Raw genomic sequence first — 15,405 nt, forward strand, 5'->3', positions numbered from 1 at the left:
TATTCATTTTTGGATGACATTTTTATTCTGTGGCAGGGGAAGCATGAAATTATACCAACATTTATTGAATATTTAAATAATACTACCTCCTTTCTGACATTTACATATACCCAGCATTCAACTAGTATACACTATGTAGATATTACCATTTCCCATACATTGGATGGATTTAAATCTAACATATATAGAAAGGACACCTTCTGTAAAGCATATTTGCATTTTGACAACAATCACCATCTCACACAAAAGAAAATCTTGATAAAGGGATAGGTTATCAGAATAGCATGTATGACGTCTGTCTATGAGGAGATATTAGTAGAATTTCAGGGGTTACAAAATATGTTTGAAGATAGAGGATATCCTAAGAAATTAGGGTACTTACGTATTATTGCAATCAGATTTTCGTGTTAATGCTGGTTGCTTCCCGTTGTATAAACTACTACCAGAAAGTATTGAGAAGCACAGACACCATGTTTTCTTTAAGATTTTGTGTGTTTAGGTAGATGTATGACTTAAATACATGAGAAAGTAATGTTTCATTGCATGTATCCCCTTTACCGCCATCATCTCATGTCACCATTTACAGTAATACTTAGTGGAACATTTTAAAAGTTTCCTTAAAAACACTGTTTGTACAGTTATGGTGAATAAACAGTTTACCAGAAATTTGTATAAACTCCTATGTACTGTTTCTGAAACTGGTGCTGGTTGCTATGTGAATTTAAGTTGTTATAAACATTTGTGTGTTTGCATAAAGCATATGTGCATGGCCGTACTTCTTGCGGTGCTCATCAAACATTTGCATGAGCAGAAAATGCTGCCTTGCAATTTGACATTGTTAGTTAGCCACATCTCTGAAACTGCTGTTGTCCGGAATGTCAGTTTCAATGATTAGAAACCTTTTTGTGTGTATGTAAACCATATGTGTAGGGCTGTAGTTCATGTACTGTTAAGTGCAACACTTTCATCAGCAGTATATGCTGCCTTGGAATATCACAACAGTTGTTAGCTAATGTCAAGTAGAAGGGTACATCTTTTTAAAGATCGCATAAAAGTATGTCTAAAAAATAACCAAAGATTTACCAATAACCCTTTCTGTGTCCCTGTCTTCTCCTTCACAGCAGAATCCCTTTCACTAGCTGAAAGTAATGCAAGTGACAGATCGACAGCACCCATTACAACTGCAGCGTGCGTGTGTAATGCACGCAAAACAGGAAGGGCTTTTCGGTACTTATTCCTGTTCCTAAAAAGTTGTGGGAAGTTTCACTATTAAGGAGTTCTCCTGACACTTTGAAATGTTTCATGTGGTGCTATCTGTGCAGGTATGCGTGAATCACATCTGCAGAAATCGGGTTGCTATAATACGTAAGTACCGAAATTTGAAATATTTTAAATGGAGTCCGTAGAGAATGAGCTAAGAGATATAAACCCTTATTAGGGGTAGGTAGTCATATAAATTTAGTTGTTAAGAATCATCCCTCTATTTATGAAAGAGCTTATACTATACAATATACTGCTATATCACATCAAATAAGAAATATTATATGCATTAATTGGAATATTTTTAAGGTAGACAAGCAGATTAATCAATTAGTGGGTACTTAGCCCATATTTGTCAACAAGGTAGGTAGGAACTTGAAATTTTACATGGAAAATAAGATCCAAAATGACAAATATTCTACCTCGGGAACCACCACCTGTGGTAGATACACCCAGTGTAGTTACATTAGTAGATTGGATGAAATCTACCTTCATAATGTGATACATAGCTATCTCACCACCATGTTCTGTTTATGTTGCAGAAGAGATTAAAATATCTTTAGCAGGTGTTTATGCACTTACTAAACTTGTGGATGTGCAGAAGGTCTGAGAGGCTAGGATCTTTTGAGGTTCTGTATGCAAGGCAGAGTTCACCCCTCAGCAGCCTATATGACAGACTTTGGGAATCAATATGGTTCTTTTGATTTATGCACTTGATTTTCTTGGTTGGTGGATACATCGAATTATGGACATGTCAATTTCTACATAGGTTCCCAGGTCCAGAACTACTACTGGATCAGTTTTCGGGGGGAGGTGTTATTGATGTGATAGTTGCAAGGAATGTTATACTTTCCAAATGATACTATTATACAATTTTTGCATTTGCATTTAGTCCATGGTTTTGAAATCAAGTATTTGTTTGGGAAAGTCCTTCTTGGAGGATCTTGGTGTCCTCTGGAGAGTTAATAATGGCTCTTAGTTTACAGTCATCAGCAGGCTAGTCCAGCCATTATCCCTTAACATTGACTTTGATCTCACTGAAGTAAATTCCAAAGACAAATGACCCAAGGACATAGCACTGGGGTACACCACTGGTGACAAGTCTTTTGGAGGAGATGAAGCCACCCACCCTAATTTTCTTGGTTTTATTTGTGAGCTAGTTTGCTATCTACTGAGTTTCATAGGGGATGACATTTACTTGGGAGAGTTTATTAACAACACCTGAGTGTGGAATGGTACTGAATGCCTTAGCAAGATATAGATATGTATTGTGTACTAATTTTCCCTCATCCATTACTTCAGTAACATTGTCATAGATGTCAACCAGACTGAATAGGCAGGATCTGCCCTTGACAAAATGCAACTGGCTTGGTTCAAGGGTTTGGAGGTTACCTATTTGATTATTAATTCCATAATGATCATTTCCATAGCTTCACAGATGAAGTTCATCAGACTTATTGTTCTAGAATTTCCTGAATCAGCTGACCCCCCACCCCCATCCTTGTGCAAGAGGATGACTGCTGCTGTCCTCCATTTGTCTGTGATATAGTATGTCTGAAGGCTGAAACTAAGCAATTTCTGTCATGGGGGATGTCAGATCCAGTTTCAGACTAGATAGTAGGCATACTGGTATGTTATCTGGCCTCATAGGAGCAGTGTTCTTGACCTTGGGTATTACCTCAAGCACTTGTTCTTGGAAGATTTGGGGGGCATAGATGCAAATATGTGATCTGGAAATTTGGGGGAGAGAAAAGTGATGTTTGAGCTAAATATATCTGCTAGTAGATTGGCTGTGTCCTCTGGATCTGAGTCTCAGTGGCTGTACTCAGGATTTCTAGACAAAGCTGGGAGGAACATTAGACCACACCAGCAAAATGTTTTAACTATTACTGCAACTCACTTAAAAAGGTAATAGAGCAACAGGCCTACCATCATGATCCAATTTGTGAACAATAACAAGAATGAAACTCTAACATTTGACATTACTGACTGGTTGCAATTATCCATGATTTACACGAGGCAGGAGGAAAAAAACAAGAAGTATATAAAATTCAAAAAAGGGACAGTTAAGAGGTATGTTAAGTGTGTTCCCAACATAATGCATAAACTGCCAGAGGTGGTTACCATAGGAAAGTGCTGATTACCACAAGCTGTAACACCACACAATTCAGAGATATGTAAATTATTGAAACTAACTTGTCTGAATCACGTTTACCATGAAACAGTCCTTTGGGCCACAGCTGTTAGTGCCTGCAGTGGGATTGTTTACATATCCCAGGGAATGTTTGTTGTCCAGTTTTTATGCATTTGTTATCTTTTGAATTTTGCTTACTTCTTCAAGCATGACACTGTGTTGACTCCCTAGCTTTCCTTATGTTTGATACATAGAATGCTATTTATCACACAAAAATGTTTCTGCATTTGATGGTTTTTGGTAAACAAATGTTTACTGTTATTTTTAACACATGTATTCTGCACTTGATAATTTCATTAAACCAATTTTTGCTGCTGTTTTTTAACATATGTATCCTTATTCACAAAAGGATTCATATAAATGTTACATGCTCAAAATAAGTAATTAATAATGCACAATAAACAAATAATAGCAAACCTTACAGTGGCAGGTTCTAGTATATTACAGCCCTTATGATGGAGATGTGCCGTACTTCATTGTACATCTGTCTCTGACATAAACTAGCAACTATGTCCTCATTCTTGACGGCATACTAATGTTGTAGAAAAGAAATGTTTAGCAATGGCCATTTAAAGTTGTTCTGTAGGTGAATGACCTGATGTCAGATCTGTAAAATGTCATGTAAACAAAATCTAAAGCTGGGTCTTGCAAAACAGAGTTATGCAAACACAAAAGTAGAATCTGTGCTAACATAATGAGATTCCAATATTAGGCTGTCATTATTTCAAAAGACTGCATTTGTGCTTCTAGAAGCAGTTGTTTAATCCACTATAATAATTGAATGAGGCCCAACGTCATGTGGGTGACAACACATATATAGTTGTCTTTAAGGGTATAGTGATGTTACTATAATCAGAGTGTGCTGGCTTGAATCATACTGTAGAAAAAAGTCTCACTCAGAAACAGTCTCACTTTGGGGTCTATATCAATTTGTCGAAGGTTGACTTCCATGAAACTTTCTTCATTGACCTGAAACCACCAAACGTTCAGTTCCACGAACATTCACATCTGCGAAAGATTTAAGTAGGGAAAGGAAGCAGTTGGCCAACAGCACAAATTAGCCCTTTTCCCAACTGTAGTGTTATTTTGGAGTTGGTATATATAGTTAGCGGGTGTGGGGGAGCAGCCCTCCAAATTGGGATGGTGGGGGCACAGCCCCCCCACTTGGGTAGGTTTTACATGATGTGGTGTGGGTTCTGGTGTAGCTTTGGCCAAAGTGCTTCCTTTCCCTGGTGAAATTTTTGATGTGAACCTTCGCAGAACTGAACATTCAGTGGTTTAGGGTCGATGAAGAAAGGTTCATGGAAGTGAACCTTCGACAAATTGATATAGACCCTTATTTTGTTACAATGCCATTAATTCCATTGCAGTTTGCTGTAATGAACTTTTTTATTACTTGCTATTAATTTCTTCTGATTTCTTCGACTCCAGCTATTTTCATATCTTAATGCCTTAAGAGGGTCTGGCATTATTTTTTTTTCATCACCCTATCCCAAGTTTTTGTTGCATGTATATGCTTAACCCAAGGGCAGGGCTTTATTTTTCTTGCATTCACTGCCCTGTTATTTATTTATTTTGTTTTTTTGTTATGTCATATTTTGCTTCACAGTTCTGAAGTATTTCTACTTTTGGTGAGTGATTCTTTTCCTGTATTGTGGTCTCACAAATGAAGCTTTCACTGGTAATAACTAGCTAAGGGAGGCAGCGTGGAAATTATAGTAGCAAGTCAGCTTCCTTCCATTATTTCCATTTCATGTCTGTAAACATTATTACTATTTGAATGCAGCTACAGCTAAACTACGAAGCAGGCAGTTCAAATGAACAAGCAGTATAAAAGCTGACAAGTATAAACCTTTAATGGCAGAAAAGGCACAGTGTTTAAATTAAATGTCCAAAATGGGTTCAGCTATGAAGTGAATACAAATTACAGTGAAAATTATGAATTCAAATGAAATAGGGCAGCATTAAAAGTGGGAAAGTATTGTACAAGGTACTGGGTGCTAAACAGTTGATCACAGTCCTTGTAATTGACTCATAAAATATTACAACTTTAAGACTGCATGAAACATCCATGTTTCACTATATTAGAACTGACTTAGTTGCACATGCTGTTTTTTGGATTACTAAGACCCGTAAAAGATGGAAAAGTTTAGTTTTATGATTACTTTAAACCCTTATCCTGTTCTCTGAATTTGTGTTGGTATGCACATGAACTGGGGAAGCATAGCCCCATGGGAGATGCAGGAGAGCCTACACACACACACACACACACACACACACACACACACACACACACAAGTAATTGTTATATAGTATAATTTTTTAATATTTCAAGCAATGTTTGGGATGTGTAATGAAACTTGTCATTATATGTTAGCTTGATTATTTACACCCCGATTAAGAGTAATGCAGTTTATCATAGTGTGACGCCCGTGCCCTGGCCCAGCAATCAAGGAGCCTTAATCCTCATCACTAACACCAGTGAGGGGGCATCTCATATAGCAGGAAAGAATAACAAATACACACAGTAAAATGCAATTTCCCTTAAGAGCGCACAGAGATCACAGTCAGTCTGGGGTTGGTCGCTCCCTTGCTCTCCAGGTCCCCAATAAGACTCCCCACTGGCACAGCTATAGGGTCCAGATCTCAGTCTAGTGGGCAAGCTAAAACCTCCAGCACCCTCTCTGTCCAACCAGTGCTTAGTGTCCCTGCCCAAGTAGCTGACACATACACACACACACACACACACAAACCCTTTGAGAAGAGTTTATATGATCACACAGTCACTCCTGGGGAAGGCTGGCACAGGTTCTCAAGTTGTGCCCCCTTTTCCCAGAATATATTAGTACCAACTGCCACCACCCACTAATATTTAGCAGCTAATCAAAGACCCTTAAAAGGGTGTCCAATTATTACTGCGCAATATTATTATCCAATTGGTAGCATAGCCTAGTGCTAATGCTATTGGAGTGGCTTTGTACAATTTTAACAAAGGCATGCAAGTACTCTAAAGAGCTCAAATTATCTCTACAAAAACAGCCACAGTTGAAAGGGTTTAAAAACATTTAATAACAAATATTCAAAACACAAGACAATACTTTTTACTACAAAATGCTAGTCAAGAGTTCAGAGATCACAGAGAAATACTTAAAATAATTCAGTAGTACAGTTATGGCATCACAGAAAAACACAGTCTAATCTTTCTAGTTTCTAGTTATTTCAAGGAGAAAACACAAATCTAAGATAAACTTGCATATAGAGCAAGACAGTACTGATGAGTTGGATGGCCAAGACAAAATGCTTAACGCTCTCTGATTCTCTGTTTTTAAAATCACATTCCTGGTTCACATTACATCATTATTCACACTTCCCTGGGTTCCTAGGCTGACAGAAACTACATTTACATTCTTCACCTCTGGGCAGAAACCTGATCAATAAAGGACATTTATGCATGCAAATTCTGGCCATTAACTCTGGCCTTACAACAATAGGCAGGATGCCTCACTTCAGACTGACTGAATCCGAGTTTTAACATCAAAGGGTCACAATATGCTTTACTTGGTCAGTAGAGTGCACTGTTGTTACATTTTTTCCAGTTCCACATGTAACACTATTTTTACCATTTACGACAACAAGCCTGTGGTTTACATTAATATTTACAGATGACAGAATTATCTCCAAAATTCTATCTGGCTAGGTTGGCAGCCTTCATCTATCTTCACCCCATCTTCACACATAGTAAATCACAAAATATTATCAGGACATAGTACAAAAAAGAATTAGTAAAATGAATGAATGAATGAATGAAATTTCTTACCGGTAAGGCTGATAGAGATAACTCAGAGCAAGTCACTTAAACAAACAGTGTTCTAAAACAACTGTAGAACTGTACTAGGTTCTTCAGTGGCTCCTGAACTGCATGCCTAATAGCTACTTATGAACTTGTGAGTGAAATTTAGCTTTAGCAAGGCTCATAAAGGTATATCAAGGTATGGCATGCATTACAAGTACACAGGCAGCAGGCATGGTAACAGAACCAAACTTAGATAACCGAGAAAGGATAAGATCAGTGACTTAGTGACTGGACAGGGGCATACACTGAAAAGGAACAGAAAGAAAATTATGTAAGGGTGATGGAAAGATGGTATTAGGTGGGGGAACACATTGACCACAGAGGCTCTTGTCAGACTTGTAGCAGTGAGGCCAGCATGTTAAGGTGGAGGACGTGGTTTTCAATCCCAAATGAAAAGTAATATTATTATTTAGTAATTATCTCAAAGGATTAAGGCTATGATCAGCTAGGAAGCTAATTCCTGCTGTACAGGGTATGATTCCCTCAGCCTTCATTTGCCTACTGTGTGATCCTGAGCAGGTCACTTAACTAGGCAGTGCTTTGGGGCAAGTGGGGATTTAGGCTGGGTTCTTAATAAACTGCATACTTCGTAACTACCTATGATCAAAAAAATCGGTTAAATTCTTAAAACAGTTCACTGCAGAGACATAAAGTATGAATAGTAGCAGACAGTTGTGGGGAAAATATTCAAGGTTCCATGAAACAGGGAGCTTGGTGAGAGCATATACACTTCTCCAGAGAATTACAAGACATTGATGACAAGATAAACAATAAGGGGAGAGTAGAAGTATAATATAGACAAATCTATGCAGATTATGTACCTACATTCATAGGTTTGTACTAAACTTGTGTTATTAACAGTATATTGCTACTAATAAAATTAATTCCAAATGATTAATGGTCTACTACCCCATTGTCACATCTAGTTTTGAAAGCAGATGGGTTATTATTTTGCTTGATGTGTAGAGGTACTTATCTCAAAACAGGGAATGAACTGGCTTATGAATCTGTCACATTAGCAGGCATTGTTAATCTTGTAGTGGAGGTGTGTGTCTTCGGCATGAGTGTAGGACTCATCTGCGAAAGTCGAGGAGGTTGAAAAGGACTAGGACATTTAGGTAAACAGAAGAGAGCAAGAAAACATAAGGAATCATCTGACTATAGGGAATGGTTTCTTGTCACTTGCTAGATGTGGAATTGATCTTTCTTTCTTGTCAAGCATATCAACTTGAGGTTTGTTTTACTTGTTTTCTTTTTGTTTGATACTTATGGTAGCAGTGTATTTAAACTTAAATTCTGTCTATAATGTACAACCACACCAGGACTGCAGTACGCTGGAGAAAAAAATGATAACTTTTTAAATGTTTGAGAACAACCTTAGAATGAGTGTTTACAATGAGGAGGACTCTGATGAGCAGAATCTCCTACACAGATGATGGAAAGTAGCCCCCTCCCCCAGAAAAATGCTTGTTCTATGTTGTTATATGTTGCATAAAAAATCTATTTGGATAAAGTGCATATCTAGTGCATTGTGTGTGTGGCTTAACTGGTTTTGTGCAAATATGTACAAGTACTTTTGTTTAGCATGTGTAGCTTTAATCAGACATAATACAGTGTAGAATAGAGAGGGGTACTGAAGCCTGTGTACACTGCACAGTCAGCTAAGGCTGTGAGAGTAAAACTCACCAAACCAAGAGAAAAATTATGTTCTGGAAATAACTTTGAGAAGGTAATGGACAAAGTCCAGGATACATAAAGCTAGGAAATGACCTAGTATAATGCTTGCACAATTTAGCCTAATATGCTAACAGAATACTGTCCAACCTCTACCTATAGCACAGATTGTGGAAACAGAGTTCTCATTTGTTGGGAGGCAGGATTGTCTTCTACTCTGGAGTTACCTTCTCAAATTTCAAGATGAATCTGGTACACTTAAGAGTTTGTGCCAGTAAATAAGAAGGTCACCGCAACATGACTGCAAGTTAGAAAAAAATCATTTCCACTGTCATTTGTAAATATGCAACTAAGAGCCCTTTAGAGCATTCAGCTTTAGGACTATGAGTACATTGCCTTATAGGGTTCCACCACTTAAATCTGTAGTTTTCCATGAAGTCTTCAAAAATTTCATTGGAATAATGGAGTTAACTAAAACGACTTAATTAGGAGAAACAATTTAACTGATATGAGCCAGAACTGTTACCAGATTTCTGAGCTAAATATGAATGTATGTAACTGCATCATGTTCGACACAAGGATAAGTCTACTTAGTGCTCTTGGTTCCTTGAGACAAAGACTGATGACACACTTATAGCTGTGTCATCAAACCTGCAGCTGTATCTTTTGGACATTCAGAAAAAAGATGTGCTGAGATGTTATCTGAAAAATGATTGATGGTAACCACCATCAGAGACCTCTGGCAGTAGCTAGACACAGCCAGGAATCTCAGGTATGTAATGAGAGCTCTTGGAAGTATAGACACAGCCAGGAATCTCAGGTATGTAATGAGAGCTCTTGGAAGTCATAGAAGATGCTTCTTTGTAGAATGAGTTCAGTTCCTTCCTTTGGAATTTCTCCTGCATAATGGGGTGATTGGGGATGTGAAATCAGACTGGAGCCTGTTCAAAATTTCCATAGCTGATATGTAATCAAGAAGATGTAGACAAAATTTTGCCATTGCCTGTTGCAATGGTAGCTATAGGACTTACTGGTGATCACCAGTAGTGAAGGAAATCATCAGGTTAAATGGGTCTTCTGTGGATGGTTACTAAGGAGGTCTTTAGATCTGACCAAGAAACACAAACAGGCTAGGAAGTCAGCAGTAGTGGTAGACAGAAATAAGCTAGCAAGGCCATGGAAAATGAGTTTCAAATGCCTTGAAATGTTCTGACAAGTTATCCAGGAACACAGTCATGGGAAGAGAGGGGCATTGTCTTCAGCAAGTGTACCTAAATCCTGATTTTTATCTGTGTAAAATGTCAAGAAATGGAAGGAACAATTTATGTAAGTCATAAATGCAGTGGATATGCTTTACTTTGTGGAAGCCATGCCAGAAGCTACTGGAGGCAAGGAAGCCTTGCCAGAAGCCACTTGTGGTAAGGAAGCCTGCCACTTGTGGTAAGGAAGCCTTGCCAGAAGCTACTGGTGGTAAGGAAACCATGCCAGAAACCACTGGTGGCACTTAATCCATTTCTGTTGATGATGTAAAAGCATTGTTAAACAGTTTCTTTGTAATAAAGCTGTATGAGTAGATGAGATCTGACAGGAAATTCTGAAGAACAGGATAATTTTGGAGTGTCATGGTTAATATACCTGTTCAATACTGAGTGGAAGCCAGAGACAGTTTCTGGACTAGAAATGTGAATGGTCCCATTTACACAAAGCGGCATAGAAAGGTGTGTTCCAGTCTTACAGTTTTTCATACTTCTTAGATTATCTTGGACAGTGTGACGATTGGAGAGAGATGGGCGAAGCTCCAGCCTAGTGAAATAGAATGTGATATATAATTCTATCAACTGTATAAATAAATGTTAAATACAGGCTTGTGTTTTTAAATGTAAGAAAACACTGTAAAATGTGAACTTCAAGATTGTTGCAACATTGCCATCTGCTGTAAGGAAAACCAAGCCAAGTATTTCAAATGTGTCTTTTTAAGTTGAAAAGATCTTATGAATCTCTTTAATGTTACAATTTGGCTCCAGTGCGATGGAAGAAGGTTTTAGGCCCATTGTTTTAAGGCTAAAGTTTATGACCAGAATTTAGATGTGGAATGTGTTTTATTGCTCTGGTTTCTGCTAGAATGTATATGTGAAATGTCTTGTATTGTAAGTTTCTGAGAAGGTGTTAGATTGCTAAATGCAGTTTGTGGCCTGAGAACTCAGACTAGGTGTTAAGATGATGCAATATGAATACTGGGAAAACCTGTGTCAAAAATAATGTAATTTTGGGACAGCCTTAGAGACATGTTTGCTAGTAATGTTTAAATACTATTTCTCACAAGAGACTGAAAAGCATTTTGACTTTGGACATCTAACTTATCAGCACTCTGCCTTGTACTCACATGTAAGTTTTAGCACTGTGATTTCTTGTAGGAATAGTTAAAGCTAGTAAAGATTAATTAGGTATTTTTATTTGAAATCAGACTTGTCCTACTGTATTATTTTAAGTTTCTGTGTGATCTCTGAACTCTTAGATATCTCTGTAGTGTAGTAGTTGTGTCTTGTGCTTGAATTATTTACTATTAAATATTTTTAAAAACCTTCTACCTGTGGCTGATTTGTGTAGAGATAAGCTCTAGAGTACATTGCATATTTATAGAGATTATTGTAATAGGTCACTCTAAAGTAAGCCTTGACTGTTAGTCATACTACCATTGGATATTAATATTGCACAGTAATAATTGGACACCCTTTTAAGGGCCTTTTAGTAGCTGATATTATTAACTGGGTGGTGGCAGCAATTACTACCGTATAGTCTGGGTAAAGGGGCACAGATAGAGAATTTGTGTCAGCCTTTCCAGGGAGTGTCTGTGAAGTTGTATAAATACTTATCTCAAAGTGTGTGTGTGTTGTGTCAGTTACTTGGCAGGGACATGAAGCACTGGTTGGACAGAGAGGGTACTGGAGGTTTTAGCTTGCCCAGTTAGGCTGAGACCTGGGCCCTATAGCTGAGCCAGTGGGGAGTCTTATTGGGGACCTGGTGAACAAGGTAGCAACCAGCCCCAGAATGACTGTGATCTCTGTGTACACTTATGGGAAATTGTACTTTACTGTGTGTATTAGTTATCCTTTCCTCTTCTAGGAGACAACCTCACTGGTGTTACTGGTGAGGATTGAGGTTCCTTGATTGCTGGGCCAGGGCATGATCACCACAAGTATTTGGCAGTGGTGGGATCTACTTCACATATTAATTGGCTTGTAGTGGTGTGCGTAGAGCAAATTCTTGTAGCTTATGTACACTGATCTCTAAAAGTGTTTTGTACTCTAAGACAGCCACACAGTGTATACTCAGAGTTCAAATAACAATTATTTTATTATTATTTATTTTACTTATTTTTATTTTACATTTGTTGACCGGGCTAGTCTAACTGGATACATGTCCATTTTCAGTAGAGACCCGGGGATATAAGCTCCAGGATAGAACAATGAAATTAACAAGATAACAAATAAGGAAGCATTAAACAAAAAAAATCATATTTACAATGCATATTACAGGTTATCACAGTAAATTCAGCAGTGCAGGATACAGGCATAACATAGCATGCTAGTACAATCAAGATGTTCTAGAGGGAGATAGTATTATGGTTAATAAGGAATGAATTACAGTTAATGAGTAGAAGGGGTAGGAAGAGCAAAGTGTTAAGAGATACATAACTAGTCAGGCTTAGTACAGGGGCATAACCACTGTGTTCTGAGGAACACTTTCAATTTGTTTTTGAAGCATGATACTGAGGGAAGTGAGGAGAGTTCACTGGGGAGGAGATTCCAGGCTTTTCCAACAATATTAGAAAAGAGGGAGTCACCAGCCTTGTTGTTTGATTTAGTGGTATGTACTAGAAGTCTCCAAGACCTTAAGGATTTCAGGTTTTTATAGGGAGTGATGAGTGTGGATAGAATAGGAGTTTTGGAAGGTTTGTAAAAAGTGTTGTGGGCTATAGATAGTTGATGGAATTTAATCAGATTTTGTAGTTCAAGCCATCCCAGCTACTTTAAATTAATGCAATGGTGGGTTCTAAATGGGTTGCCTGTAGCAAATGTTGCAATGTTATTGTAAGACATTTCCAATTTGCTAAGATTATTTTTAGATAGATTAGTAAAAATGGGTGAGGCATAAAGAAGTAAAGAGATTAGATGAGTGAGTGTGTGCTATAGTGGTTTTAGCTGAAGGTAAGAGGAAGGATTTTACCCTATAGAGAGAGCCAAGTTTTTTGTTGACATTTTTTATAGTATTGTTAATATGGATATCAAAGTTCAGATTGTTGTCAATGGTGATAGCCAATAATTTGGTGGTTGGATCAGGGGATATAATAGTTTTATTGGTACAGATAACTGAGAAATCAAGAGGAGAGGACTTATTGGTGGGAGAGAAGAGGAGGAGTTTAGTCTTTTTGGGGTTTAGGAGAAGGCATCTTTGTGTGAACCATTGCTCAACTATGTTAAATACTTGTTGGGTAAGAGATTGAAGTTCAGAAGAGGAGATGGCTGAGCATATCAGTGTGGAGTTATCTGCATATTGTATGCATGTGGCTTGGGGGATGGCAAGGTGAAGGTCATTAATAAATATGGAAAAATGTAGAGGTCCTAGGATGGACCCTTGAGGGACACCAAGTTTGACAGGCAGGTGAGTGGAGAGAGACTTGTGCCATAGTACGGCCTGTTGTCTTTTATCAAGGTAGGACTGGAACCACTTTATACAAGATGTATCTAGTGACAGGGATTTCAGTATTTTGATGAGAATTTGGTGATTTACCATGTCAAAAGCTTTAGACAGGTCAATAAATGGTGCTGAAGAAAGCATGTTAAGATTGCGGTTTTTGTTGATACAATCTGTGAAGGAAAGAAGGGCAGTACTAGTGCTATGTGAAGGTCTGAATCCATGTTGACAGTTGGAAAGTAAATTATTTTGGGTTAGATGGTCAAGTAATTGTCTGTGAATACATTTCTCCATGATCTTCGCCAAAGGAGAGAGAAGGGCAATGGGGCGGTAGTTGGGGAGTTCAGGGGGATAATATGGGAGATTTTCCATAAACTGGGGATATGACTTTCGGTAATAGTTCTATTGATCAGAATAGAAATGGGATAAGCAATAGCTTTAGCTGATTGTTGTAGGAATTCAGCAGGTAGTTGGTCTGCTGAGGGTGAGCATGGTTTTAGTTTCTGTAGAAAGGTTAGAATATTTGTTGTTGGGACAAGTTGAATATGAAAAGTAGGGGGTAAGGTTGATTTATAGGAAGGTAGAGTGAAGTTATTAGGTGATAGTTGACTAGCTAGTGTTTGTATAGCATTAGTAAAAAAGGTATTGAAAGCATTAGCTGTATTCAATAGATTTTTGTGGTCAGTATTTAGCTTAGTGTTAGTCAGGGTGAGCAGGCAGCATGTCAGCGGATGAGTATGGAAAGCTGACAAGGAGCCAGCTGGCGGAGATGTGCCAGGCTAGGGGACTGGTGCATGGAAACCTGACTAAAACAGGCCTGATTGCAACCTTGGTTACAGCTGCATCAGAAAACAGCAGCCTGGAGGACAATCAGACTGACAGGGGAGATAGAATATCCTCGGAAAATGGACAGCTCAACCCTTCTGCAGTGGACTTAAAAATTCAGCTGGAGGTAAAGAGATTTGAGTTGCAGGCCAGGTGTATGGAACTAGAATCAGCTGGGAAAATGAGGAGTCTACAAGCTGAAGGAAAATGAATGGCAGAGGAGGCATGAGAGGGAAATGTTGACTCTTCGCCAGAGTCATGGAGGTAATGGGGAAGGGAGTAACCGGACCCCAGAAGCACAAAAAGTCAGTAAATTTCTTCCACAGTTTAAAGAGGGGGATAATTTTTATAGCTTCATTCATATGTTTAAGTGGGTATGTAAACAGTATGAAGTTGACCGAAGGCTCTGGGTATGGTTCCTAACCCCTTTACTCCATGGTAAAGCTGTAACTTCTTTAGCAAAAATGCATGACACTGACTGTTTTGATTATACTGCTGTAAAAGGCATTTATTAGAATGTTTTAAGCTAACACCTGAAATGTACAGGAAAAAGTTTCGTGAGCATAGATGCAAGGCAAATGAAAATGTATGTGAATATGTTGTTGAACTGAGCACTTATTTTCATAGCTGGGTGAGTGGATGTCAGGTCACCACCTTTGAAGGGCTGGCAGACCTTTTGGTGAGGGAACAAGCCCTTAGCTCTTTGACTGAGGACATGAGGATCTGGTTAGCTGATAGACAATGTGCTGCTTCAGAGGAGATGGGGAAGAAGGGAGACCTATACCTAGCACGCAGGGCAGCCCTGCACAGGAAACGGACCCCAGTACTGCTCAAGGGACTAAAGGAACCCATGGTGGGCAGCACAGACTGCCCCAACAAAATCCGCCAGTAGCAGGGGAAGCCA

General features: G+C 38.5%; 1 protein-coding gene across 1 annotated transcript in view; it reads right to left on the reverse strand.

Annotated features, from left to right (window-relative positions):
• Window positions 1-15,405, reverse strand: part of HAO1 (hydroxyacid oxidase 1) — a 739,548-nt gene that overhangs the window by 676,474 nt on the left and 47,669 nt on the right. The window lies entirely within an intron of this gene.

The sequence above is a fragment of the Protopterus annectens genome, chromosome 1.part2, assembly GCF_019279795.1.
Source record: "Protopterus annectens isolate FY-2018-M chromosome 1.part2, PAN1.0, whole genome shotgun sequence".
NCBI classification, from domain to species: Eukaryota; Metazoa; Chordata; order Ceratodontiformes; family Protopteridae; genus Protopterus; species Protopterus annectens.